The sequence below is a fragment of the Ranitomeya variabilis genome, chromosome 3, assembly GCF_051348905.1.
Source record: "Ranitomeya variabilis isolate aRanVar5 chromosome 3, aRanVar5.hap1, whole genome shotgun sequence".
Taxonomy (NCBI): domain Eukaryota; kingdom Metazoa; phylum Chordata; class Amphibia; order Anura; family Dendrobatidae; genus Ranitomeya; species Ranitomeya variabilis.
In genome coordinates, this window is record NC_135234.1 from 36747111 (window position 1) to 36773749 (window position 26639).

At 44.5% G+C, this 26639-nt stretch overlaps 1 protein-coding gene across 3 annotated transcripts in view; it reads right to left on the reverse strand.

Annotated features, from left to right (window-relative positions):
* Nucleotides 1-15827, reverse strand: part of TIAM1 (TIAM Rac1 associated GEF 1) — a 263811-nt gene extending 247984 nt beyond the window's left edge. For 2 of the 3 annotated variants that reach the window (XM_077293967.1, XM_077293963.1), the window contains exon 1: nt 15659-15827. The gene's annotated coding sequence lies outside the window, so the exon portion shown is untranslated. The remainder of the gene's footprint in view (nt 1-15658) is intronic. The other variant, XM_077293964.1, reaches the window with a different exon arrangement.
* Between the last annotated feature and the right edge of the window lie 10812 nt (nt 15828-26639).

Consider the following 26639-nt stretch of genomic DNA (forward strand, 5'->3'; position numbering starts at 1 on the left):
GTTCTCAATCCCCTTTGTAACCAAACAGGATGTGACTTACGGTGTAAAAAGGCAGAGATTCACTTTAGGGTCACCGTTTTGTGATGTCATTTCCCCCCCAATACATCTTTACAGTAATTAGAGATGAATTACTGTATGTGAATAACATTCTGTCACCACTAGAGGGAGCTTAGTGCACACATGGTTCAATGTATGAACAGCCGGCGCCCCCTAGTGGAGGCAAGTGTTATTTAACACTATAAATATTGAGAGATTTGGAAAGTTTTATTACATACTTAGAGCATCAATTCATTTATTTATGTTTAGGATTTTTTTTTTGCAAGAGATTTTTACATGTTCTTTTCTTTCTATGTAAGGCTTTTAGATTTGGGGTCTCTGTGCAGAAGCAGTTAACAGCTGGGGGCCTTTTTTTCACAGCCGAACAATCATGGCGTGATTGCAGGCGATATTGGATAATAATGCTGATTACTGCGATGATGGAGAGCGCGGAGATTGTCAGATGTAGGAGAACAAAGCAGCAGATGGGACAGATATTGATCACGTTACTGTACGAGCGTCTGACTGCGCAGCCTGAAGAAGGGGCCGGAGGGGTCCGGCAAGAATCGGGGTCTCAGCACAGCAGCGCTATGTCAGGATTACACACAAGGATTGTCCTGGATGCCAGTCTCTAATGGCAGCCTGCTTTATGGTGAAGAACACAGCTGAAGTGTCCGTTACAATGTATCAGTCTGCACAATCACACCAGCATACAGTCTCCCAAAACAAATGTGAGGTGCAGGCTGCGCAGATCTCGCCCTCGGCAGTCCCTCCTGGAGTGGGGAACATCAGACAGGCGCGGCGTGGAGTCTGGATGCCATTATTACAGGGCGGCGGATCTCCGAGGTGTGCAGCCCGACATGTCTGATGTGTCATACACGCCGGCGTCTCCAGTGGAGTCACACGGAGGAGGAATTCCTCTGATCTTACCACCAATCATAGCAATCTGCCACCAAATGTCAAAAGCCATCAGATCAGACTTCTCTGGAAATAAGATGTACAGAGGCCTTCTCATACATTCCCGGAGACTCAATAAAAATCATGTCCGTCGTTACCAACAGTCCGTGCCGATCAGAGTTCCAAATCTTCTTTTGTCCTTACAGCTTCATCGTAGAATCTGAGCTATCTGCATCGACCACTAGAGGGAGTTGGTGCACACAGCGTGGACAACAGGGTGGCTCAGTGGTTAGCACGCCAGTTTCTGCCCGCTCTCCATACTGATGGGAAATTTAGATTCCGAGCCCCAATGGGGACAACAAATCTGGAGGCCTCCCGACCCCTCCTGACATGTCTAAGTAACGAAGTAGCCATCTTTTTTGCTTTTGCTTGCTTGGGTTACTCCACTTTCCACTGAAAACGCAGAATCCACGGGCAAACGTTTAGGAGTAAGGGGTGTCATGACCGAGCCAGCTAAACAAGGGTTTATATGACCCCACTCACTGCCCCATCGGGAGGTGATCACGGCCAATAGTGTCACGTCTGCTGATCGCTGCTCACCGATTACCTGCAGCGCTTTCAACGTGACGTCAGCGGTGCAGAATTTATTTATTCTTTAAAAACAAAAAAGTTGCAATCTGAGAACAGGAATAGTCGGAAACCGGAAAACTCATCGCAAGACAAAAATTTTGTATACAGAAGGCATTGCGCTGTGCCAACAAGAAGGTAGCGGTGGAGTATTTACACCAAAAACAGTGCACTAAGAACAAAAACCACGAACAGAGGAGGGGAGAAAAAAAAAGTCTATATCCCTACAATAAGCTGGATCATGGGAGATAAGAATCTGAGTGTGTGTAAGACCGTCAGGGATAAGAATAGCAGCGGCGCAGTTTATTCATCCGGCGGGGCGCCATTCACAGGACGCAGGTGACACCACCACTTATTGATATGAATTCCACATCTCCCCCACTGTGCCGGAGTCTGCAGGGAATAAAAAGGGATTAAATAAATTACATTTTTCACCTTTATGTAAAAGCATCAAAGAGTCAAAAAAACGCAAGAGGAAAACTAATAACCCGGCGCGTGCCGCTCCGCAGAACAGGACGGGGGCTGTATAGACATGTGGATAATGGTAAGAGCGGATAACAAAGAAGCTCCTCTGCCGGGGGGAGGGAGAAGGGGTCTCCTGCGCACAAGCAAAGATGCAAACCCTACAGCAAGATACAGAATCCCCCTCCTCCCCAACATCACTGCCTGCTCCGCCAACTCCTGTCACTTTTGGGGTCCTAGCGGTCACATCGTGACTGTCACGTGGTCACAGACGAGAGTAAAGGGTTAACGAAAAACACAATAGTAACAACTCTGGATAATTCTTCCAATTTCCAAAAATCAGCTTTTATTCACCGAATGTATCAGGTTTAACCCCAAGTAGTCCCAGCGTGCCCCAACCACACTCCCATTAGTCAAAGCAATGCCATAAGGCAAGCCCTGGTATAAGGATAGCCCCCTAGAATTAAGAGGTCAGGATAGACCTCCTAGTAAGGTTTCCACTCATCCCCTTCATCTAGCCAAGTGTTGCAGCAACGGTCCAAGAGTTGACGTCAGACAATACCGAACAAACGGCAAAAATGATTGAGACGTCCATCCCCCAACAGGAGCCCTCATTGTTACCCCATTCCTGCTCTTACACTACACCTGCAGGAGGTTGGGCTTCACCAAGATGGGAACGTTTCAGTGGCATGACCCTCGGGGCCACCTTCCGATGCCTGTGGACACACCTAACCATAAAGGGAAGGCAGTGGTGGGCTTGAGAGAGCTGCAGTACCATACACGGCCACTACACAACGTACGGACCTATACCGCTATCTACTATATAATTGTCTAAGGGTCACTTCCGTCTGTCTTTCTGTCACGGATATTCATTGGTCGCGGCCTCTGTCAGTCATAGAAATCCAAGTCGCTGATTGGTCGAGGCTGTTTTGCCATGACCAATCAGCGACGGGCACAGTCCATAAGAAAATGCCCGCTCCGTACTCCCCTCCAGTCACAGCGCCCGCTCCGTACTCCCCTCCGGTCAGCGCTCACACAGGGTTAATGGCAGCGTTGACCACGGTGTAACGCACTCTGTTAACGCTGCTATTAACCCTGTGTGACCAACTGTTAACTATTGATGCTGCCAATGCAGCATGAATAGTAAAAATATGTAATGTTAAAAATAATTAAAAAAAAAAAAAAAAGTTACATACTCACCCTCCGGTGGCCCCCTGGATCGAAGCGGCCGGTTACCGATGCTCCTCGCGACGCCCCGGTGACCGCTGCATGCAGTGCGGTCTCGTGAGATGATGACTTGCAGTCTCGCGAGACCGCAATGCAATCTTCAGACCGGAGCACGTGAGGAGCATCGGTAACCGGACGCTTCGATCCGGAGGCTCCAGAAGGTGAGTATGTAACTATTTTTTAAATTCTTTTTTATTTTTTTAAACAGGGATATAGTGCATACTATGTGACTGGGCAGTATACTACGTGGCTGGGCAATATACTACATGTACTGTGTGGGCTGCGCATTATACTGCGTGGGCTGTGCTATACAGTACGCATACATATTCTAGAATACCCGATGCGTTAGAATCGGGACACCATCTAGTAAATCTATCTATATTTATTTATTTTTTAAACACTATTTTTCTTTGTACTTGTAATTGCAGATAAATACCTCCCCCGGCCAATTCTTGTAAAAGCCAAATTTGCGACCGTTTGGGGCAAATGACAAGCACCGAATATGAAGACAGCACCCGAAGTCAAATTAAAGCAAATTTAATCAAAAAGGAAACATGGCGGAATAGAATAAAGTCTTTGTGAAAGATTTTGGAGTATGGGGGAAGGAGCGGGGGACAGGAATTAGCAATAATATAAATTAGGAGGAACCGCGAGTAAACGCGACTCCTCACAGAGAACATTCAATGGACTCTTGATTATTGCATGAAGATGGCAGATAACAGAGGGTAATTACGAGACCCTCCCTGCTATTTACTCAGCAACGAGCATTGGAGATGGTCATCCATAATGAATGAGGAAACTGCGCACAATACAATTTATCAAGTATTGCCGTAATCACATGCCATATATGGTAATACGGAGGGGGATTGGGGTCATGGCTAATGTATGCGTCTGACCAGAGCAGGAAAAGCACATGACATTGTGATTGATGGCTCAGCCCCCTCCCAGAGGTAAACTAAAATGTAGTGAGGAACATATACATAATTTTTTTTTTCCAGTCAAAGACAAAACATTTATTTTCATTCTTGCTTCGAAGAAAGATTGAAGATTCGGATTATGGTTCTATATGTGAAATGCCCCATTTCAGTGTTCCCCAAGTCCGGTCCTCAAGAGCCACCAACAGGTCATGTTTCAGGATTTCCTTAGTAATGCACAGGTCATTGAGTGAATGCTTGCCTGTCCAGGTGATGCAATTATTACCTGTGCAATACCAAGGAAGTCCTGAAAACATGACCTGTTGGTGGCTCGAGGACCGGACTTGGGGAACACTGCCCTATTTCAATAATTTAAAGGGATGTCCAGCTTTGCTCTCCTATTAGGGGTTCAATAGTAAGGACCCTCAGCAAGTAACCACTTACAAAAAAGAAAAGCGTTAGCACACATATGCAGCCATGTTCTTCTAATAGGGCTGGACACCCACCAATATAGATTATTGGGACCCCCAGTGATCAGCAAGTTATGGCCTAAATACGGTATATCTGAATGAGGCAGACGTGCGCATGCTCAGCCAGCCATTGTCTGTGGGACTGCTGGAGGACGCAGAGCACATTGGTTGAGCATGCGCACGTACATTCCATTCAAGAGCAGGCGACTTGGTCAAGATCCCTGCTCTCAGAATTGCTGGGGGGGTCCTAGCGGACAGACCTCCAGTGATCAGTCAATTAAGCCCTATCCTATGGATTGGGGTGTAACCGTTTTGGCATTAACCCTTTAAATTTCCTGTGATGGTGAACCAGCAGGCACAGGATGAACAGTGTAAAATCCAGCCAAAACAAATTGTATTAAAAAAAATATATATATGTTTTCTTATTCCCCCTCAAATACTACAAGTTGTATTGAGAAGTCTTTATTAGCATAAAGCAGTAATGGCGGCGAATATAATAAAAGTGTATTTTCTGAACAAAAGAACATCTGCCGATAATTGAGAAAAGGAACAAAAGCCTGAGATTAGCCTTATTTATTGTATCACATGGCCATTACACCATCCGAAAAACAGCACCAGCCTGCTAGAGGCATAGTCATTGTGCAAATGGATCGGAGGTGTCCTGTCCCCCGCATGCTCCAGCAGATGACTGGGGTACCTGATGGGTAATGAGTTTTACTACATAATGAGGCAGCGGACTGTTGGGACAAGAGCACGAAATGCAAAATCTCAGGTGTAGAGAAAATAAAACCTCACCTCTGGTTTAGTAAGTTAGCTTCTTGCCCCCTATAAAAAAGGGACCCAAGTCAGAGCGTTTAATATATGGAAGTAGTGGTACGGTTGTATACTCGCTTATCTCCCAAGAAAAATGATACCTTTTCTTGTAGAGAACCAATGTGCCAGTCATGAGAAATGGAGTGTAGAAGCCGTATGCAAATTAGTCTGGAAGTGCACTGGGGGCATGGCGTTACTCAGACGGCACTTTTGGTTTTGGCCTTGTTTGCATACGGCTTCTACACTCCATTTCTCATGACTGGCACACTGGTTCTCTACAAAAAAGGGTATCATTTTTCTTGGGAGATAAGCGAGTATACAACCATACCACTACTTCCATATATTAAAGTGTGCAGACGGGGTCTCAGGAGGGCAGGTGTGAGACCACCATTGCATGCTCACCCTGAGTCACATGGCATCAATGAACCTAAAATGACAGTGTCAAGTTATAAACAACCTTTTCACCCCGAGTACAAGGAACGACCTAGAACACAGAGTGCCAGGACACAAAAATCAGCAGCACATACCATGGCGAATCTCAAGAATGACCTCCTTTGTGCAACAGTAACAAACCGGTCACAGTGATTAGTGCGCGGACACCAGAGCGGGATTCACCATGACTAATGCTTGTGCTCAGCAATAAGAGTTAGCGCACAACAGTCAGAGGCTGGGAGTGGAGAGGTGGCCCCCCAAATTCTCCCATTAGCAGTCATGGTGCCAATAGAAAGAACACACTAAAGGGTTAAAAAGGCTTCATTTTAAGGGTTAATGAAAAGTTCTAAAACTTTGACGCCTGATTCACTATTTGCTGTTTTTTTAAGTCACTTTTCTTTGTCTTTTTGGGATTCTTGTTCCTGTTTTTTTGCACCAAATTCATGACCTTTACTGGACATACTGTAGATAGGAACCCGCTACAACTGCCTGACATCCCTCTGATAAGAGGCAGACATGACCAATCAACCCTTAATGAGAAAGTCAATAATGTCTGAGCCCCTAAGGCCCCGCACATAGTAGTCACAGTCAAACTTCAGCACATATCCACTTAATACAAAGCCAGCCAATCTGGATGTAAACAATGGCTTCCTGTACAGTTGCTTCCAAAAGTATTCACCCCCAAGAACACTATCCCCACAGTGAAACACAGTGGTGGCTGCATCATGCTGTGGGGATGTTTTTCGGCAGCAGGGACAGGGAGAATGGTCCGAGTTGATGAGAAGATGGATGGTGCAAAATAAAAAAATTCTTGAGAAAAACCTAGTCAGTGATTTGAGACTGGGATGGAGGTTCAACTTCCAGCAAGACAATGACCCAAAACATACCGCTAAAGGAACACTCGAATGGTGTAAGGGGAAACGTGAAATGTTTTGGAGTGGCCTACTCAAAGTCTTGATCTTAATTGCTGTTTACTAGTGGAAACCATCTAACATGAAGGAGCTGGAACAGTTTTGCCTTGAGGAATGGGCAAAAATCCCAGTCGCAAAATGTGGGAAGCTCAGTGACTAATCCAACGTAACTTGCAGCTGTAACTGTACAAGAGGAGGCTCTACACAGTACTGACTTTAGGGGGTGAATGGTTATGCACATTGAAGTTTTCAGTTATTAGGTCCTATTTGTTGTTTGCTTCACAATAAAAAGAAAACCAAATGTTCACAGCCGTAGGTATGTTCTTAACATGAACTGATGCAAACCCTTTAAAATAAAAAAAATAATAATATATGAAAATCCAGGTTGTGAGGTGGCAAAACAAAAAAATGCCAAGGGGAGTGAATACGTTTGCAACCTACTATGCATCTGTTATCCAGAAGCACCAGACTGGACCAATCAATCCTGCATGAAAACAAAGCCAGCCCCCTCTATAGTCAGAGTGATCTGGTACCTACTCAGTGTATATGGATACTAGATTAACAGGCCGAATCACTAAACTGTGCAGTCTCTACCCCTTTAACACTATTTGTACGTTGAGAACCTCTTTAAGACACCCGATAAAAACATAATATCTGCTTGTGCAAAGCCAAAATGTAGAAAACATGCACCATCCATAATACAGTGGGGAAAATAAGTATTTGATACTCTGGCGATTTTGCAAGTTCTCCAACCTACAAAGAATGGAGGTCTGTATTTTTATCGTAGATACACTTCACCTGTGAGAGACAGACAATCTAAAAACAACAAACAGAAAATTACATTGTATGATTTTTAAATAATTAACCCCTTCACCCCCAAGGGTGGTTTGCACGTTAATGACCGGGCCAATTTTTACAATTCTGACCACTGTCCCTTTATGAGGCTATAACTCTGGAACGCTTTGACGGATCTTGGCATTCTGACATTGTTTTCTCGTGACATATTGTACTTCATGTTAAAGGTAAAATTTATTCGATATAACTTGCGTTTATTTGTGAAAAAAATGGAAATTTGGCGAAAATTTTGAAAATTTTGCAATTTTCCAACTTTGAATTTTTGTGCCCTTAAATCACAGACATATGTCACGCAAAATACTTAATAAGTAACATTTCCCACATGTCTACTTTACATCAGTACAATTTTGGAACCAAAATTTTTTTTTGTGACGGAGTTATAAGGGTTAAAAGTTGACCAGCAATTTCTCATTTTTACAACACCATTTTTTTTTAGGGACCACATCTCATTTGAAGTCATTTTGAGGGGTCTATATGATAGAAAATACTCAAGTGTGACACCATTCTAAAAACTGCACCCCTCAAGGTGCTCAAAACCACATTCAAGAAGTTTATTAACCCTTCAGGTGTTTCACAGGAATTTTTGGAATGTTTAAATAAAAATGAACATTTAACTTTTTTTCACACAAAATTTATTTCAGCTCCAATTTGTTTTATTTTACCAAGGGTAACAGGAGAAAATGGACCCCCAAAGTTGTTGTACAATTTGTCCTGAGTACGATGATACCCCATATGTGGGTGTAAACCATTGTTTAGGCGCATGGCAGAGCTTGGAAGGGAAGGAGCGCCATTTGACTTTTCAATGCAAAATTGACTGGAATTGAGATGGGACGCCATGTTGCGTTTGGAGAGCCCCTGATGTGCCTAAACATTGAAACTCCCTACAAGTGACACCATTTTGGAAAGTAGACCCCCTAAGGAACTTATCTAGATGTGTGGTGAGCACTTTGACCCACCAAGTGCTTCACAGAAGTTTATAATGCAGAGCCGTAAAAATAAAAAATCATATTTTTTCACAAAAATGATCTTTTCGCCCCCAATTTTTTATTTTCCCAAGGGTAAGAGAAGAAATTGGACCCCAAAAAATGTTGTGCAATTTGTCCTGAGTACGCTGATACCCCATATGTGGGTGTAAACCATTGTTTGGGCGCATGGCAGAGCTTGGAAGGGAAGGAGCGCCATTTGACTTTTCAATGCAAAATTGACTGGAATTGAGATGGGACGCCATGTTGCGTTTGGAGAGCCCCTGATGTGCCTAAACATTGAAACTCCCTACAAGTGACACCATTTTGGAAAGTAGACCCCCTAAGGAACTTATCTAGATGTGTTTTGAGAGCTTTGAACCCCCAAGTGTTTCACTACAGATTATAACGCAGAGCCGTGAAAATAATTTTTTTTTTTTTCTCAAAAATGATTTTTTAGCCCCCAGCTTTGTATTTTTACAAGGGTAACAGAATAAATTGGACCCCAAAATTTGTTTTCCAATTTGTCCTGAGTACGCTGATACCCCATATGTGGGGGGGAACCACTGTTTGGGCACATGACAGAGCTCAGAAGGGAAGGAGCGCCATTTGGAATGCAGACTTAAATGGATTGGTCAGCAGCCGTCACGTTGCATTTGCAGAGCCCCTGATGTACCCAAACAGTACAAACCCCCCACAAGTGACCCCATATTGGAAACTAGACCTCCCAAGGAACTTATCTAGATGTGTTGTGAGAACTTTGAACCCCCAAGTGTTTCACTACAGTTTATAATGCAGAGCCGTGAAAATAAAACATCTTTTTTTTCCCACAAAAATGATTTTTAGCCCCCCAAATTTTTATTTTCCTAAGGATAACAAGAGAACTTGGACCCCAGAAGTTGTTGTTCAATTTGTCCCGAGTACGCTGATAACACATATGTTGGGGTAAACCCCTTTTTGGGCGCACGGGAGAGCTCGGAAGGGAAGGAGCACTGTTTTACTTTTTCAACGCAGAATTGGCTGGAATTGAGATTGGACGCCATGTCGCGCTTGGAGAGCCCCTGATGTGCCTGGACAGTGGAAACCCCCCAATTCTACCTGAAACCCTAACCCAAACACACCCCTAACCCTAATCCCAACGGTAACCCTAACCACACCCCTAGCTCTGACACACCCATAATTCTAATCCCAACCCTAATCCAAACGTAAATGTAATCCAAACCCCAACCCTAACTTTAGCCCTAACCCTAAACGTGACTTAAACACGTGGCACTTAAACACGTGGCACTTAAACACGTGGCACTTAAACACGTGGCACTTAAACACGTGGCACTTAAACACGTGGCACTTAAACACGTGGCACTTAAACACGTGGCACTTAAACACGTGGCACTTAAACACGTGGCACTTAAACACGTGGCACTTAAACACGTGGCACTTAAACACGTGGCACTTAAACACGTGGCACTTAAACACGTGGCACTTAAACACGTGGCACTTAAACACGTGGCACTTAAACACGTGGCACTTAAACACGTGGCACTTAAACACGTGGCACTTAAACACGTGGCACTTAAACACGTGGCACTTAAACACGTGGCACTTAAACACGTGGCACTTAAACACGTGGCACTTAAACACGTGGCACTTAAACACGTGGCACTTAAACACGTGGCACTTAAACACGTGGCACTTAAACACGTGGCACTTAAACACGTGGCACTTAAACACGTGGCACTTAAACACGTGGCACTTAAACACGTGGCACTTAAACACGTGGCACTTAAACACGTGGCACTTAAACACGTGGCACTTAAACACGTGGCACTTAAACACGTGGCACTTAAACACGTGGCACTTAAACACGTGGCACTTAAACACGTGGCACTTAAACACGTGGCACTTAAACACGTGGCACTTAAACACGTGGCACTTAAACACGTGGCACTTAAACACGTGGCACTTAAACACGTGGCACTTAAACACGTGGCACTTAAACACGTGGCACTTAAACACGTGGCACTTAAACACGTGGCACTTAAACACGTGGCACTTAAACACGTGGCACTTAAACACGTGGCACTTAAACACGTGGCACTTAAACACGTGGCACTTAAACACGTGGCACTTAAACACGTGGCACTTAAACACGTGGCACTTAAACACGTGGCACTTAAACACGTGGCACTTAAACACGTGGCACTTAAACACGTGGCACTTAAACACGTGGCACTTAAACACGTGGCACTTAAACACGTGGCACTTAAACACGTGGCACTTAAACACGTGGCACTTAAACACGTGGCACTTAAACACGTGGCACTTAAACACGTGGCACTTAAACACGTGGCACTTAAACACGTGGCACTTAAACACGTGGCACTTAAACACGTGGCACTTAAACACGTGGCACTTAAACACGTGGCACTTAAACACGTGGCACTTAAACACGTGGCACTTAAACACGTGGCACTTAAACACGTGGCACTTAAACACGTGGCACTTAAACACGTGGCACTTAAACACGTGGCACTTAAACACGTGGCACTTAAACACGTGGCACTTAAACACGTGGCACTTAAACACGTGGCACTTAAACACGTGGCACTTAAACACGTGGCACTTAAACACGTGGCACTTAAACACGTGGCACTTAAACACGTGGCACTTAAACACGTGGCACTTAAACACGTGGCACTTAAACACGTGGCACTTAAACACGTGGCACTTAAACACGTGGCACTTAAACACGTGGCACTTAAACACGTGGCACTTAAACACGTGGCACTTAAACACGTGGCACTTAAACACGTGGCACTTAAACACGTGGCACTTAAACACGTGGCACTTAAACACGTGGCACTTAAACACGTGGCACTTAAACACGTGGCACTTAAACACGTGGCACTTAAACACGTGGCACTTAAACACGTGGCACTTAAACACGTGGCACTTAAACACGTGGCACTTAAACACGTGGCACTTAAACACGTGGCACTTAAACACGTGGCACTTAAACACGTGGCACTTAAACACGTGGCACTTAAACACGTGGCACTTAAACACGTGGCACTATGACTGTCAGAAAATGTTCATTAAACGGTTAGGGGTGAGGTTAGGGGTAGAGTTAGGGTTAGGGTTTGGATCCCTTTATCACCTTGATGGTGGTGGGTGGCTTTTCAGTGTGTTTTCTGTTTTTTTTCGATAAAAATGCATGCGTTTTTAACGCAAACAAACGCATGTGCTTAAAAACGCAAGAAAATACTGCAGGTTGTATTTCTGAAAATGAACGCATGCAGAAAAAAACCGCATGCGTTTGAAAACGCGACCAAACGCGTACAAAAAAACCGCATGCGTTTTCAATGTTAAATATAGGGAAAAAACGCATGCGTTTTTTTGTGCAAAAAACGCTGCAGACAAAAACGGAAGTGTGAAACCAGCGACGCTTTTTATAGCAAAAAAGTTTTTGCGTCTCCACATTTTGAGACCTATAATTTTTCCACATTTGCTCCACAGAGTCATGTGAGGTCTTGTTTTTTGCGGGACGAGTTGACGTTTTTATTGGTAACATTTTCGGACACGTGACCGTTTTTGATCGCTTTTTATTCCGATTTTTGTGAGGCAGAATGACCAAAAACCTGCTATTCATGAATTTCTTTTGGGAGAGGCGTTTATACCGTTCCGGGTTTGGTAAAATTGATAAAGCAGTTTTATTCGTCGGGTCAGTACGATTACAGCGATACCTCATTTATATCATTGTTTTTTGTTTTGGCGCTTTTATACGATAAAAACTATTTTATAGAAAAAATAATTATTTTGGTATCGCTTTATTCTCAGGACTATAACTTTTTTATTTTTTTGCTGATGATGCTGTATGGCGGCTTGTTTTTTGCGGGACAAGATGACGTTTTCAGCGGTACCATGGATATTTATATCAGTCTTTTTGATCGCGTGTTATTCCACTTTTTGTTCGGCAGTATGGTAATAAAGCGTTGTTTTTTGCCTCGTTTTTTTTTTTTTTTCTTACGGTGTTTACTGAAGGGGTTAACTAGTGGGGCAGTTTTATAGGTTGGGTCGTTACGGACGTGGCGATACTAAATATGTGTACTTTTATTGTTTTTTTTATATTTAGATAAAGAAATGTATTTATGGGAATAATATTTTTTTTTTTTTTTTCATTATTTTGGAATATTTTTTTTTATTTTTTTTTACACATTTGGAAATTTTTTTTTTTACTTTTTTACTTTGCCCCAGGGGGGGACAATACAGATCGGTGATCTGCCAGTTTGCATAGCACTCTGACAGATCACCGATCTGAGAGAAGTGCAGGCTGCTTCACAGTGCCTGCTCTGAGCAGGCTTCTGTGAAGACACCTCCCTCCCTGCAGGACCCGGATCCGCGGCCATCTTGGATCCGGGTCTGGAGCAGGCAGGGAGGGAGGTAAGACCCTCGCAGCAACGCGATCACATCGCGTTGCTGCGGGGGGCTCAGGGAAGCCCGCAGGGAGCCCTCTCCCTGCGCGATGCTTCCCTGCATCGCCGGCACATCGCGATCATGTTTGATCGCGGTGTGCCGGGGGTTAATGTGCCGGGGGCGGTCCGTGACCGCTCCTGGCACATAGTGCCGGATGTCAGCTGCGATATGCAGCCGACACCCGGCCGCGATCGGCCGCGCTCCCCCCGTGAGCGCGGCCGATCGGCTATGACGTACTATCCCGTCGGCGGTCATACGGGCCCACCCCACCTCGACGGGATAGTACGTCGGATGTCAGGAAGGGGTTAAATTGCATTTTATTACATGAAATAAGTATTCGATCACTGACCAACCAGCAAGAATTCTGGCTCTCGCAGATCTGTTTGTTTTTCTTTAAGAAGCCTCCTACTCTGCACTCATTACCTGTATTAATTGCACCTATTTGACCTAGGTACCTGTATAAAAGACACCTGTCCACACACACCAACTTCTCCACCATGGCCAATACCAAAGAGCTGGCTAAGGACACCAGGGACAAAACTGCAGAACTGAACAAGGCTGGGATGGGCAACAGGACAATAGGCAAGCAGCTTGGTGAGAGAGCAATAACTGATGGCACAATTATTAGAAAATGGAAGAAACACAAGATGACTTCAATCTTCCTCTGTCTGGGGCTCCATGCAAGGTCTCGCATCGTGGGGTAAGGAGGATTCTTTGAAAGGTCAGGAATCAGCCCACAACTACATGGGAGGACCTGGTTTGCCAATGAAAATGGAGGAAGAAGAAGGATGAATACAACCCCAAGAAAACCATCCCAACTGTAAAGCATGGTGGGGGAAACATCATACTTTGGAAGTACTATTCTGCAAAGGGGCACAACGACTGCACCGTATTAAAGGGAGGATGAATGGGGTCACGTATCAAGATTTTAGCCAACAACCTCCTTCCCTCAGTAAGAGCATTGAAGATGGGTCGTGGCTGGGTCTACCACCATGTAGAAGATCTGTATGGAGGAGGGAGCCAAAATCCCTGCTGCTGTGTGTGCAAACCTGGTCAAGAACTACAAGAAACATCTGACCTCTGTAATTGCAACAAAGGAATCTGTACCAAATATTACCTGTTTTTCTATTGTATAAAATACTTATTTCATGCAATAAAATGCAAATTAAGAATGTAAAAATCATAGCGATTTTCTGGAATTTTTTTTTTTTAAGATTCTTCTGTCTTACAGGTGAAGTGCACCTATGATAAAAATTAGACATCTCCATTCTTTGTAGGTGGGAAAACTTGCAAAATCGGTAGTGTATCAAAAACTTATTTTCCCTGTATACACAAGACGGATGTAGCAGAGCTGTAATTACATGCAGCCTCAGCCATCAGTGCACAGGTGGCACTGCACACATGGGGCACACACAGGATACACTACACAGGCGTTTAAAGGGAAATCAACCCTAAAATCCAAGAGGCTGCCTATATCCCCCTGACCTGCTCATATTAAGGTCATCAGGAATAAAACTAAAAAAAGCCCCCGGAGGGATTTATTACAGTGCGGAGAGGCGATGTCATGATCAGCGCTGATTGTCATCTGAGCAGACAGGGCTCTGGCCTATCCATCTCCAGAGGGTCCACACCACACGGCCATAGGGAGGGATGGAGATCGGACCCCCTGCACTGTACAGGCCAGAGACATCACATCCTCTAGATGACCAGTACTTGTGTGTGCATCCTACAGAGAAAGCGGGCGGTCCAGGCAGCAGACCACCAATACAGAGAACCAGGACACAGCATGATGGCAAAAGGGGGTACAGTGCTGGAAATACAGAGGCCGAGCAATGACAGGAGGGGTGTGTGTGTGTGTGTGTGTGTGTGTGTGTGTGTGTGTGTGTGTGTGTGTGTGTGTGTGTGTGTGTGTGTGTGTGTGTGTGTGTGTGTGTGTGTGTGTGTGTCTAATACTGTACACATCTCATATATACATACATTTCTCTATAGAACATTAGACTGATAGATATCTAGATATCTATATATATTGTACAACACAGCACCAGTGTGTATAAGTCACACTCATCCACATTAAATCTATGTGAAGGACCGATATCTATTCTATACACACAAAGATGCAGAATACTGAGAACACAATAGCAGCACAGTGTATACATGACATACGGATTCGCTGTGCAGCTAAGTTGTTCTCTATAAATCCTGCATTGTGGATATTGTGCATGACACTATATACAGCATGTGGTACACACTATATATATATATATATATATATATATATATATATATATATATATATATATATATATATATATATATATATATATAGTGTCTGTGTGTACTGCTGTGTATCATCATGCATCACAGTATGTGTGTGTGTAATATATATATATATATATATATATATATATATATATATATATATATATATATATATATATATATACATACATACACACACACGGTGACAGCAGGTCCTTGCACGGTGCCGCACACAGGGGCCGCCGCTGTGCAGTATGACGGTCACGTCTGCACCGCCCGCTCTCCGTCCTCTCCCCGCACAGGTGTGTTGCAGCACTTACCTGCAGTCGGTTACCTCCGGGCGCCCTCGCCGCATCCCTCTCCCGGTAGCTGCTGCAGCGTTGTGCGGTCTCCTGCCCGAGCCCCCGCCAGCACCAATAACAACCACTCCGTCTCCTCTGCCGGCTCCGCCAGCCACTGCCGCTGCCGAATGTATGTTACCTCAAGAGCAAAGAGAGGAGGCGGAGTTCGGGAAGGCGGGATGACAGCTTGAAATCTAATTGGTCAGCGGGTTGTCAGTCATGTTTGGATGCATCCAATGGCTGAGAGGGGGCGTGGTTATTTTGAGCACAAAGAAGATAAAGACAAACTAAAGCAGACGAGAGTCAGTGACGTTGAAGCCGAGTGGGCGGGGTGTCTAAAGGAGATGGACAAGGGCTGCAGCCAATGACATCACAGGTTTACTCAGGCAGCATTTGCGCGCTGCGAGATACCAAGCACTGATTGGATGATTGGCAATTTGGACCCGCCCATCGGGCTGTCAGTCAGGACGAGAGGTTATGTGTACATAGAGCACGTGGTGTCTGCAGTGCTGAGGAGACTGCTGTGACTGTGCAGTGGAGGTAGATGCTGCTCTCCTCCTGCACCACAACATGGGCTCTGCCGCTTCTGTCACAGCGCCCGTGCAAGAGCTGGACTGTGCCACCGAGGCTCCTCCATGGGGGTGAGCACGGCCTCACAACACTCCTGTATGAAAGTACCAGTCACACGTGGGTTCTTTAACCCTCTCCTGACTTACGTATTTTTTCCTTTTTTTGTGCTTTAATTTTTTTTTCTCCCTTTTTACAATAACTTTTTTTTTATTTTTTGGGGGAGAGGTCCCGTGACTGAAAAACTGCAGTTCTGAATTTTCCTCTTTACGGCATAATATAGCAAGGCCGAAAAAAGACCGCGTGGGCTGAATACCTTTATAGTTTAACAAATCAAATCTATCAAACGTGGTGCACTCAGTGTGCAACAATGGTGCTCTGACCGAAAATAACGTATAGTGTAGAGCGAAGACCTTGGGCGCTCAGCAAGGCAGATCACAGGACTATCTCAATCATAGTCATAATATAATTCACAGCCGACATGATGGGACATTACAGATACACTGTGTGCAGAATTATTAGGCAAGCTGTATTTTGATCCCATGATACTTTTTATACATGTTGTCCTACTCCAAGCTGTTCAGGCTGAGAGCCAACTACTAATTAAGTAAATCTGGTGATGTGCATCTCTGTAATGAGGAGGGGTGTTGTCTAATGACATCAACACCCTATATAAGGTGTGCTTAATTATTAGGCAACTATTTGACGGGCTCTGAAAAGTCCAAAATTGTGAGATGTCTTGCAGAGGGATGCAGCAGTCTTGAAATTGCCAAACTTTTGAAGTGTGATCACCGAACAATCAAGCGTTTCATGGCAAATAGCCAACATGGTCGCAAGAAGCGTGTTAGGCAAAAAAGGCGCAAAATGACTGCCCATGAACTGAGGAAAATCAAGCGTGAAGCTGCCAATATGCCATTTGCCACCAGTTTTGCCATATTTTAGAGCTGCAACGTTACTGGAGTAACAAAAAGCACAAGGTGTGCGATACTCAGGGACATGGCCAAGGTAAGGAAGGCTGAAAAACGACCACCTTTGTACAAGAAACATAAGATAAAACGTCAAGACTGGGCCAAGAAATATCTTAAGACTGACTTTACAAAGGTTTTATGGACTGATGAAATGAGAGTCTCTTGATGGGCCAGAGGTTGGATCAGTAAAGGGCAGAGAGCTCCACTCCGACTCAGACTCCAGCAAGGTGGAGGTGGGGTACTGGTATGGGCTGGTATCATCAAAGATGAACTTGTGGGACCTTTTCGGGTTGAGGATGGAGATGAAGATCAACTCCCAGACCTACTTCCAGTGTCTGGAAGACAACTTCTTCAAGCAGTGGTACAGGAAGAAGTCAGTATCGTTCAAGAAAAACATGATTTTCATGCAGGACAATGCTCCATCACATGCCTCCAACTACTCCACAGCACGGCTGGCCAGTAAAGGTCTCAAATAAGAAAAAACAATGACATGACCCCCTTGTTCACCTGATCTGAACCCCATAGAGAACCTGTGGTCCCTCATAAAATGTGAGCTCTACTGGGAGGGAAAACAGTCCACCTCTCGGAACAGTGTCTGGAGGCTGTGGTGGCTGCTGCACGCAACGTTGGTCGTAAACAGATCAAGCAACTGACAATCTATGGATGGAGGCTGTTGAGTGTCATCATAAAGAAAGGGGGCTATATTGGGCACTAATATTTGGGGGTTTTGTTTTTGCAAATGTTTATTTTCAAATTTTGTGCAGTGATATTGGTTTACCTGGTGAAAATAAATAAATGAGATGGCAATATATTTGGTTTTTATTAAGTTGCCTAATAATTCTGCACAGTAATAGTTACCTGCGCAAACAGATATCCTGCTAAGATAGCCAAATCTAAAAAAAACACTCCAACTTCCAAAAATATTAAGCTTTGATATTTATGAGTCTTTTGGGTTGATTGAGAACATAGTTGTTGATCAATAATAAAAATAATCCTCTGAAATACAACTTGCCTAATAATTCTGCACACAGTGTATGTATGCCTACGTGTGTGTGTGTGTGTGTGTGTGTGTGTGTGTGTGTGTGTGTGTGTATGTATATATATATATATGTATAAAGGATCCACCAATAATGAGTTGATAATTTGTTGCGCTGTTGGGTCCGTCGTTGATCATAGAGTATAGTTGAATATAGAGTATCCCAGCAGCAAAAGTTGTGTTACTCTACAGCACCACTGCAGGGGAAATAAAGTATTACATGGTGCTGATAAGGAAGACCGAGCTGTCCTTGTAGTTCTTGGATGTGGCAACTCCTCCAAAAAGAGAGACACTCTTTGTAGCTGCTCTGATTGTTGTAAGTTCCAAGCTAGGGACCTTATTGACAACCCCTTTAAGGACGCCTGTTAGCTTGGCCTACTAACAATACTAATATCCTTCAGGGGTCTTAAGTCCTCAGCTCTCCAAACATGACTGCAGTAAATGAATGTGGTGGTCTGTACAGTTTCCGCAGTACCACCCAGCGTGTGATTTATTTGTGGGACCCGTTGCGAAGGACAAGCTTTTCCTGCCTGGGACGTGACATTCATTACCTTGGTGCATCACGCTGTCACTACAAGTATTTTGTTCCTTTGTTTTCTGCTTGGTTTGTTCTATAAATTCTTTATTCCTCGGAGAAAGCGTGAATCCAGCGACATGACAAGCGGAGGGAGCGCCGGCTGTTCTGGACGTTTATCCTTTGGCTGATTCCTTTATTAGCCGCAGACTGACATCCATCATCTGGGTCGTCTGTAAGAAGCCGACACTTTTGCTGATCAAGTCGGTTTTGGTTTCTTCGCTATTTTTGCTTGACTTGGAGAAAATTCAAAGTAAAACAAAAGGACTAGGCGACTTGGCCTGAATCGCGTTGTTTTACGAACCGCACTGATATATGGGGCAGATGTTGGCAGGTGATGGGATGATACTGGGCTCTGTACTGTAAGTTTTTGAACCTTTTGTTTAAAGGGAGTCGATTTCCCCCTAAAAAAAAAAAGTCCCAGGAGGTACACTTACTGAAAAAAACAAAAAAATTTTCAACTTGTAATAAAATTAGCATTACTGACCTGCGCAAGGGCCAGCTCTCTGCAGGTGCGACATTTCTTCACTGAAATGGAGCAAATTCTCAGGATTAATGTTGGTACCACCTCTTTCAGATGTCTGCGATCATCGGTCAGATCTCGGACCACAATACACGGACCGGCTGAGCGTCTCGCAACCCGAGCTTGACCATTTCATATATTTCTATGAGGCTGTCCCGCTCGGCTCAGAAGATGTGGCTCATGACTACTACTAGTAAGACTGCCTAGTGCAGTCGAAACGCATCGACTGGGTCATGTCGACCATGTAAATTTTTCTTTTGTATGCACTATATTTTCTTTTGAAAAAGAAAAGGAAAATCCAGTCCTGTTGAGTCGGACTCCAATTTTTCTGTTTTCCTTGATGTGAGGCCAGGGCAAAGCCGGTGTCTGAGCCCCAGGTGGATGAGCATAGAGCAACTGGGTGAGCTGGAATTACGTTTTTATAACTCTGAGAATGGTTTGTATAGGAGTAGTCTGGACTGCAGCTCAGTCCAAAAGAGACAACAATGGAACGAAGATGAAAAACAGGTATGTTGTGGGCAGAGTGCAGGAACAATCAAGAGGAGACGAAACAATTATCTTTTATTGAAGATGTTTTTCAATAAAATATTGTTCGTTCATCTAATTTTTGATTGTTCCCGCATTCTGATCAACACCGCGCACGACAATCCCTTTTTTTTCCCCCTTTTCATCCCGCATTCATCAAGCAAAGACACGAATGGACCTGTCTTGCACACAGACTTCGTATCGTCCTGTATTTTGGAACACAAGACATTTTATCTTTCCCAGCATTGCGTCTAATGGGACTCACCAGGCCAATTTTTTTTTATATGGGAAAAACCTCCATATTAATGTATTGGAAATTGGAAGCTCGCTCTCACGCTGGGGCTGAGAGGACCCCCAGGGTGCGGCGAAGCAACAGGGAAGATATACAAGGAAATTTAGGGTAGAGGGGTCACATCCTAACATAAACCTGAGTCTGATCCTTACACTCCCTAGACCGGTCATTCCACCCGTGAGTGATCTCGTGCCTAAGCCTTGCTGGTCCAGAACTTACCCTGTCTAGTGCGCAGGCCAGTGAGACACCAGTGGCACTACCACAATAAGACAAGAGTGAGGTAGGACAAAAAGTGGGAAAAGACACAACAAATAACACTCCTCAACTTCTCCAACAGAAAACTTCACTGCTGCAACAGGAGCAAACACCTCAGTTATCCAGAGACTGGTTCCTTCAAAGAGGTCAGTATAGATGAGCTATAACCGGCAAGGAATGAAGCTAGCAGTGGGTTTATATAGCCAGAAGAGAAAGGGTCCTTAACCCGTTCACTACTAAATTAAGGTAAACAGACTCCAATTCAAGGGAAATGACAAAAGGATCCTAAAGAGGACCTGCTATCTAATAAAGGTTGTGACCTTCTGATCTCGGATCCTCCAGGAGTGACATCAGGAGGTGACACACACACAGAGGCACAGTACGTACACCTAAATATCTATGGGTGACATATTACAATCCTATGTACTGCACGAAGCCATAAGCGTGAGCTGTTACTTCAATGGGAAATGGCTTATAAAATAAATACGGTACATCTGATTGACAGGTTGTTCTGGAATTTCCAGGAATAACGCACGGCGTTACCATTCCACCCACCGTGTACCGCTACAAGTTGTGATTAAGTGATACCATATAATAAACGACGGCAGCTCAATATTTGCATTTCCTAAAGCTTCCTAACCTATATATAAAAGGTAGGATATTACGAGCGGAGCATCTGCTGCTGCTGAAAACACACAATCATATCCTCCCACCTACACACCAGTTGAAGCACTGAATATTCTCATCACCCCAATTATTTCTGCCCACGGCCTGCAGATTTTCATCCTCGCTGTTTCGAAAAACATCTGTTTCGTGCACCTCCACACTCGTACATTACATAACAATGGAGGGGGAGACTTTTCCAAGTGCTCACTGTGCAGAACAGAACTGCGCAGGGTGAAAAAGCGAGTGTTAAATTTAACACTATGTGACATGGCTCTGCGCTGTGCAGTCATTATATACGGGTGATGTGTATTTAGAAAACTAAAATGCACCACTCGGTTTTATAATGTGCGTCATAGTCAATGGGAAAAATGTATTAACATGTACCGTATGTATAAAATGTTTGTGCTTTGGAGATGGAACGGGTTACTACTGGTTCGAGCATCCACAGTAGATCGCTGTACTTCTTCACCTGCATGAGGTTGGCCAATCATAAGCAGACAGCAACACAGAGGAAAAAAAAAACACACCCCGCAATGGCGTAAAGGTGTATTCCCATCGCCAAGATCCTATCCGAATATGTAGTAGGTATAGTAGTAATAATATTAACAAATACCTTCAATTAGAAATGTAGTATAGTTTTTTTGATTCTCTATGTCTCTTTCCTCGGAACTTAGGTATCCATGGTTACGACCACTAGCAAATAGCTAACTGTCTTTATCAGTGGTCGTAACCATTAATACCCAAGGTCCTGCAATGCCTGCACAGGAGGAAAGACATAGCAAATCAGAAAAACTATACTACATTTCTAATTAGAGGTATTTGTTAATATCATTATATGTTCCAAATATTTATATAAGATCTTGGAGATGGGAATACCTTTTTAAAGCAGGTTTGTCAGTCTGAAAGGTAATGACAGATAGTCTGTTCTCACCAGAGGTGTAGCTAGGGTTATGGTTAGGGGGGGGGGGGGCGAAACTTATGAGTGGGCCCCTAACCCGGTAAACCCAGATTACAACTGTAACACAGGTAAATGGATGCAGCGGCACAGAGCAAGGGTTAACAGGGGAAAACAATCTTTTGATTTAATCCTTACAGGGGTAAACCTCCTCGCAGGGAGCAACAGGGAATAAATCAGGTTAATGCTAGGGATTACACAGGGAAGGGGCAACTGAAAGTGGCAGTTTATGTATAAGTCAATTTCACTTTTAGCGTGACTCGGGTGCCCATTTCTTCTTCTGGGTGGAATGCTGGTTGCTGGCTGAGGTCGGTGCTGAGTTCTTCAGGCTTCCCCGCCTAACAAGTCGGTCTTCTGGCGGCAGCAGGTGGTCACCGGTCGGCTCCGCTGAGCCCCTAGTCCGTTATGCTGCTCTGCAGCCAAGAGTATTCCATGGCAGTCTCCTACTCGGTATGCACTGCTCCGTACGCCCAACGTCGTCTCAGGGTCCTTACTGCACCCGACCTTTAATGCTGCAACGCGGCCAATCCTCACTCGCAGAGCTGTGGCGGTCCTCTCTGTCTCTTCTCTCTGGCAGGAACCCCCTCTCTTTTCCCACGCTAACCCTCTTATCCTCTCTTGGCTCACCACACCCTCTCTACCCAGGTCAAGGGTCTGCTCCATCCTCAATCTCTTTCCCCCCCTGCAACAGTAGGCTCGACACCAGCAGTTCCAGACCCCGTGCCCTGTCAGCACCCACAGCCCTGTCTTCTCCTCTACACAACTATGGTGGCACACCCTAATCATGGATGTAGGAGAACCTCAGCAGATGACTGCGCTGTTACTAAAAATCTCATACAAAGACCAACATTGATATTATCGCCATGTGCTGACTGTATAGTGGTAGATACCAGTCCTGCAGAACATGTAAGACATTACAGTATTATTATTTATTTATATAGCACCATTGATTCCATGGTGCTGTACATGAGAAGGGGTTACATACAAATTACAGATATCACTTACAGTAAACAAGCTAACAATGACAGACTGATACAGAGGAGCGAGGACCCTGCCCTTGCGGGCTTACATTCTACAGGATTATGGGGAAGGAGACAGTAGGTTGAGGGTTGCAGGAGCTCCGGTGATGGTGAGGAGGCAGCGGGGTCATTGCAGGCTGTAAGTTTTCCTGAAGAGATGGTTTTCCAGGTTCCGTCTGAAGGATCCGAATGTGGTTGATAGTCGGACATGTTGGGGCAAAAAATTCCAGAGGATGGGGGATATTCGGGAGAAGTCTTGGAGGCGGTTGGGTGAGGAGTGAATAAGTGTGGAGGAGAGAAGGAGGTCTTGGGATGACTGGAGATTACGTGAGGGAAGATATAGGGAGATTAGTTCAGAGATATATGGAGGAGACAGGTTATAGATGGCCTTCTAGGTCAGTATGAGTAATTTGAACTGGATACCCTGAGGGAATGGGAGCCAGTGAAGAGATTTGCAGAGGGGAGAAGCGGAGGAATAGCGAGGAGAGAGATGAATTATTCAGGCAGCAGAGATAAGGATGGACTGGACAATACTTTCGTTCTTTCTGGTGGAGTCGCTCACTTTTCCCTCTGGCACAGACCAACACGATAACTTCTTCCAGCCAGGACTCGTCTGTAGAGATTACAACAAAGACCCATCTGACTTCTCACATTTCCAGACCCGTCCCCATCTATCCCCAACCTGCACAAACTCTTTGTCCTGCTGATACCCCAATACTGAGCCGCTGCTGCCGTATGTGTCCCTATTACTGCACCTACTGTGTTGAACTGTGTGCCCTCCAGATGGTAACCCACCCTCTAGAATATATTAATGCCGTGTACAAGTGCCCTAGAAAACAGTGCCCACATTTTGCCCCTTAGAAAATAATAATGCCCTCTGTGTGCTTTTTGACAGTCACAGTAACCTGAGTTCCCCGATAACAATCAATCAAGTGCCCGCTTATCATTTAATAATGTCCCCAGTCTCCCCCCTTAACACCTCCCTCTACATAGTATGATGCTCTCCTATGTCCAGTATAATGCCCCCACACACTGATTGATGGCTGATTGATGATATACTGACCCCTTAACGGCCCCAAAACTGATTGATGGTTTCCACAATGTACGAAGGCCCCACATTAACTACCACACTGTATGATGGCCCCTTAAATAGCCTATAATGTATTCCCCATAGTCCTCCATACAATATAATGCACTCCCCATAGGCCTCCATACAATATAGTGCACTCCCCATCATAGGCCTCCATACAGTATAATGCACTCCCCACTATAGGCCTCCATACAATATCATGTACTCCCCATAGTCCTCCATATAGTATAATGCACTCCCCATTACAATTAAATACAATACTCACCTATCCTTCTTTGAGCGCCCACATATCTTAGCGTAGGGGGTACCATGTAGTAACGTAATCGCGCCAGCTGCGCTGTTGGAAGTGTGTTCTTCTTTCTCGTGTGTTGCTATCTGCTTATGATTGGTCAACTTCATGCAGGGGAAGAAGTACACGCCCCCAGAGAATTGAGAGGAAAAAGAAAAATTATTCACCTATGCAGCCTCTATTCCATGATGTGCCAGATTTAGATGCTCAAAAGTCCTCTTTAAAGAACTAATTGATGTTTTCATTACCCAAGAATTGTCGTTATAATATTGTTGTAATATTTTCTAAGTAACTAAAATGATTTTCACCATTGAATTGTTCTCAGTTGATTGGTGTAGAAGTGGTGCAATCTGTCGGATTCATTTTTTGTCACCGTAATGATTACCACTAATGATTACCTTTACAGACTACAATGGGTGGTAAAATCATTATGTCCGTAGTTGGTTTTATTATTGGAGATTGACGCTCTACTATGAAGTGAGCGTATACTGAGATACAGTGAGTGAAGGTGATAAAGACTTTTTTCATTACTGTATAACCATCACAGTCATGAGCAGCACAATTAGGCTGTGATCACACGGAAGTTATTTAAAGAAAGTCTGTGAGCCAATACTAAAAGTATAAGCTACGCACTTAGCTTTGTGGGGGATATAGCTTATCAAAATCACACTTTTCTAGTGTTCTTGTCTCTGCCTCTGTTATAAAGAAACTGAATATTAATGCAATATACAAATTATTGTGCTTAGTGCACCATTGGTGTGACCAAAAGGCTCAGTTCTCCATTGGTGTGGCCAAAGGCTCAGTGCCCCACTAGTGAAGCCAAAAGACTCAATGCCCCATTAGTGTAGCCAAAAGGTTCGATGCCCCATTGGTGTGGCCAAAGGCTCAGTGCCCCACTGGTGAAGCCAAAAGACTCAGTGCCCCATTGGTGTGGCCAAAAGGCTGTTTCCAATTGGTGTGGTCAAAAGGTTCAGTGCCCCATTGGTGAGACCAAAAGGCTCAGTGCCCCATTGGTGTGGCCAAAAGGCTGTTCCTCATTGGTGTGGCCAAGAGGCTGTTCCCCATTGGTGTGGCCAAGAGGCTGTTCCTCATTGGTGTGGCCAAGAGGCTGTTCCTCATTGGTGTGGCCAAGAGGCTGTTCCCCATTGGTGTGGCCAAGAGGCTGTTCCTCATTGGTGTGGCCAAGAGGCTGTTCCCCATTGGTGTGGCCAAGAGGCTGTTCCTCATTGGTGTGGCCAAGAGGCTGTTCCTCATTGGTGTGGCCAAGAAGCTGTTCCTCATTGGTGTGGCCAAGAGGCTGTTCCCCATTGCTGTGGCCAAAGGCTCAGCGCCCTATTGGTGAGGCCAAAATGCTCAGTGCCCCATTGGTGTGGCTACAAGGCTCAGTGCACTGTTCTGCCCTCTGGTTTTGTCTGTCCCAGCCCTCCTCACTGGGGATTGACAGCACTGCCTTGAAGGAGCTTTTTCTGCCAGACAGTGGTTACTCTGTTGATCACCAGTGAATAAGGAGGGGCATGCACAGCCAGTGGCCAGAACAGTGCTCTGAAGCCTCTTGGCCTCACCATGGGTGCAGCGAGCAAACTAGTTGATATATTTGATAAAAAATTATGATCACATTTTTGTAGAATGGAGGCAGCTATTAGAACACTAAAAGTGCAATTATTTTTCTATTTCCTCTACAAGGCTATGTGCTTAGTATATACTATCCGCTCGCTCTGACAAATCCCCTCTCAGGGTTTGATTACACAAGCAGATAAAGATGAACAATGCGATCGTAACTGACCACTGGGAAACGATGACGGGACGAGATTCAGGAATGAAATGGTTGAATAGCGCTCGTAACGTTAGGCATGTTATTCCCGTCCCACAGACAGAAAACCCTATATAGAGCTTAAAATTCCACTCTTCCATGTTGACGGGGAAATTGTTGAATAATTTCCATTTCAACTCTACAATTTTTGAAATTTGGACGAGAATTTTTTTTCCGCTCGCCTAAACGATTTCATCCACGATGACGGAGTATTTTCGGACACAACGTTCGGACACTCAACCCATTACGCAATTATCAGGAATAATAGGTCCTAGAATCTGATTATCAGCCAGTGTCAATGCAGCTTAGGCTGATTTCACATTTGCGTCTGTGAACGCAGCGTTTCATCTGCATACATCCACATGAGTCCAGTGTACATATCTTTAACATG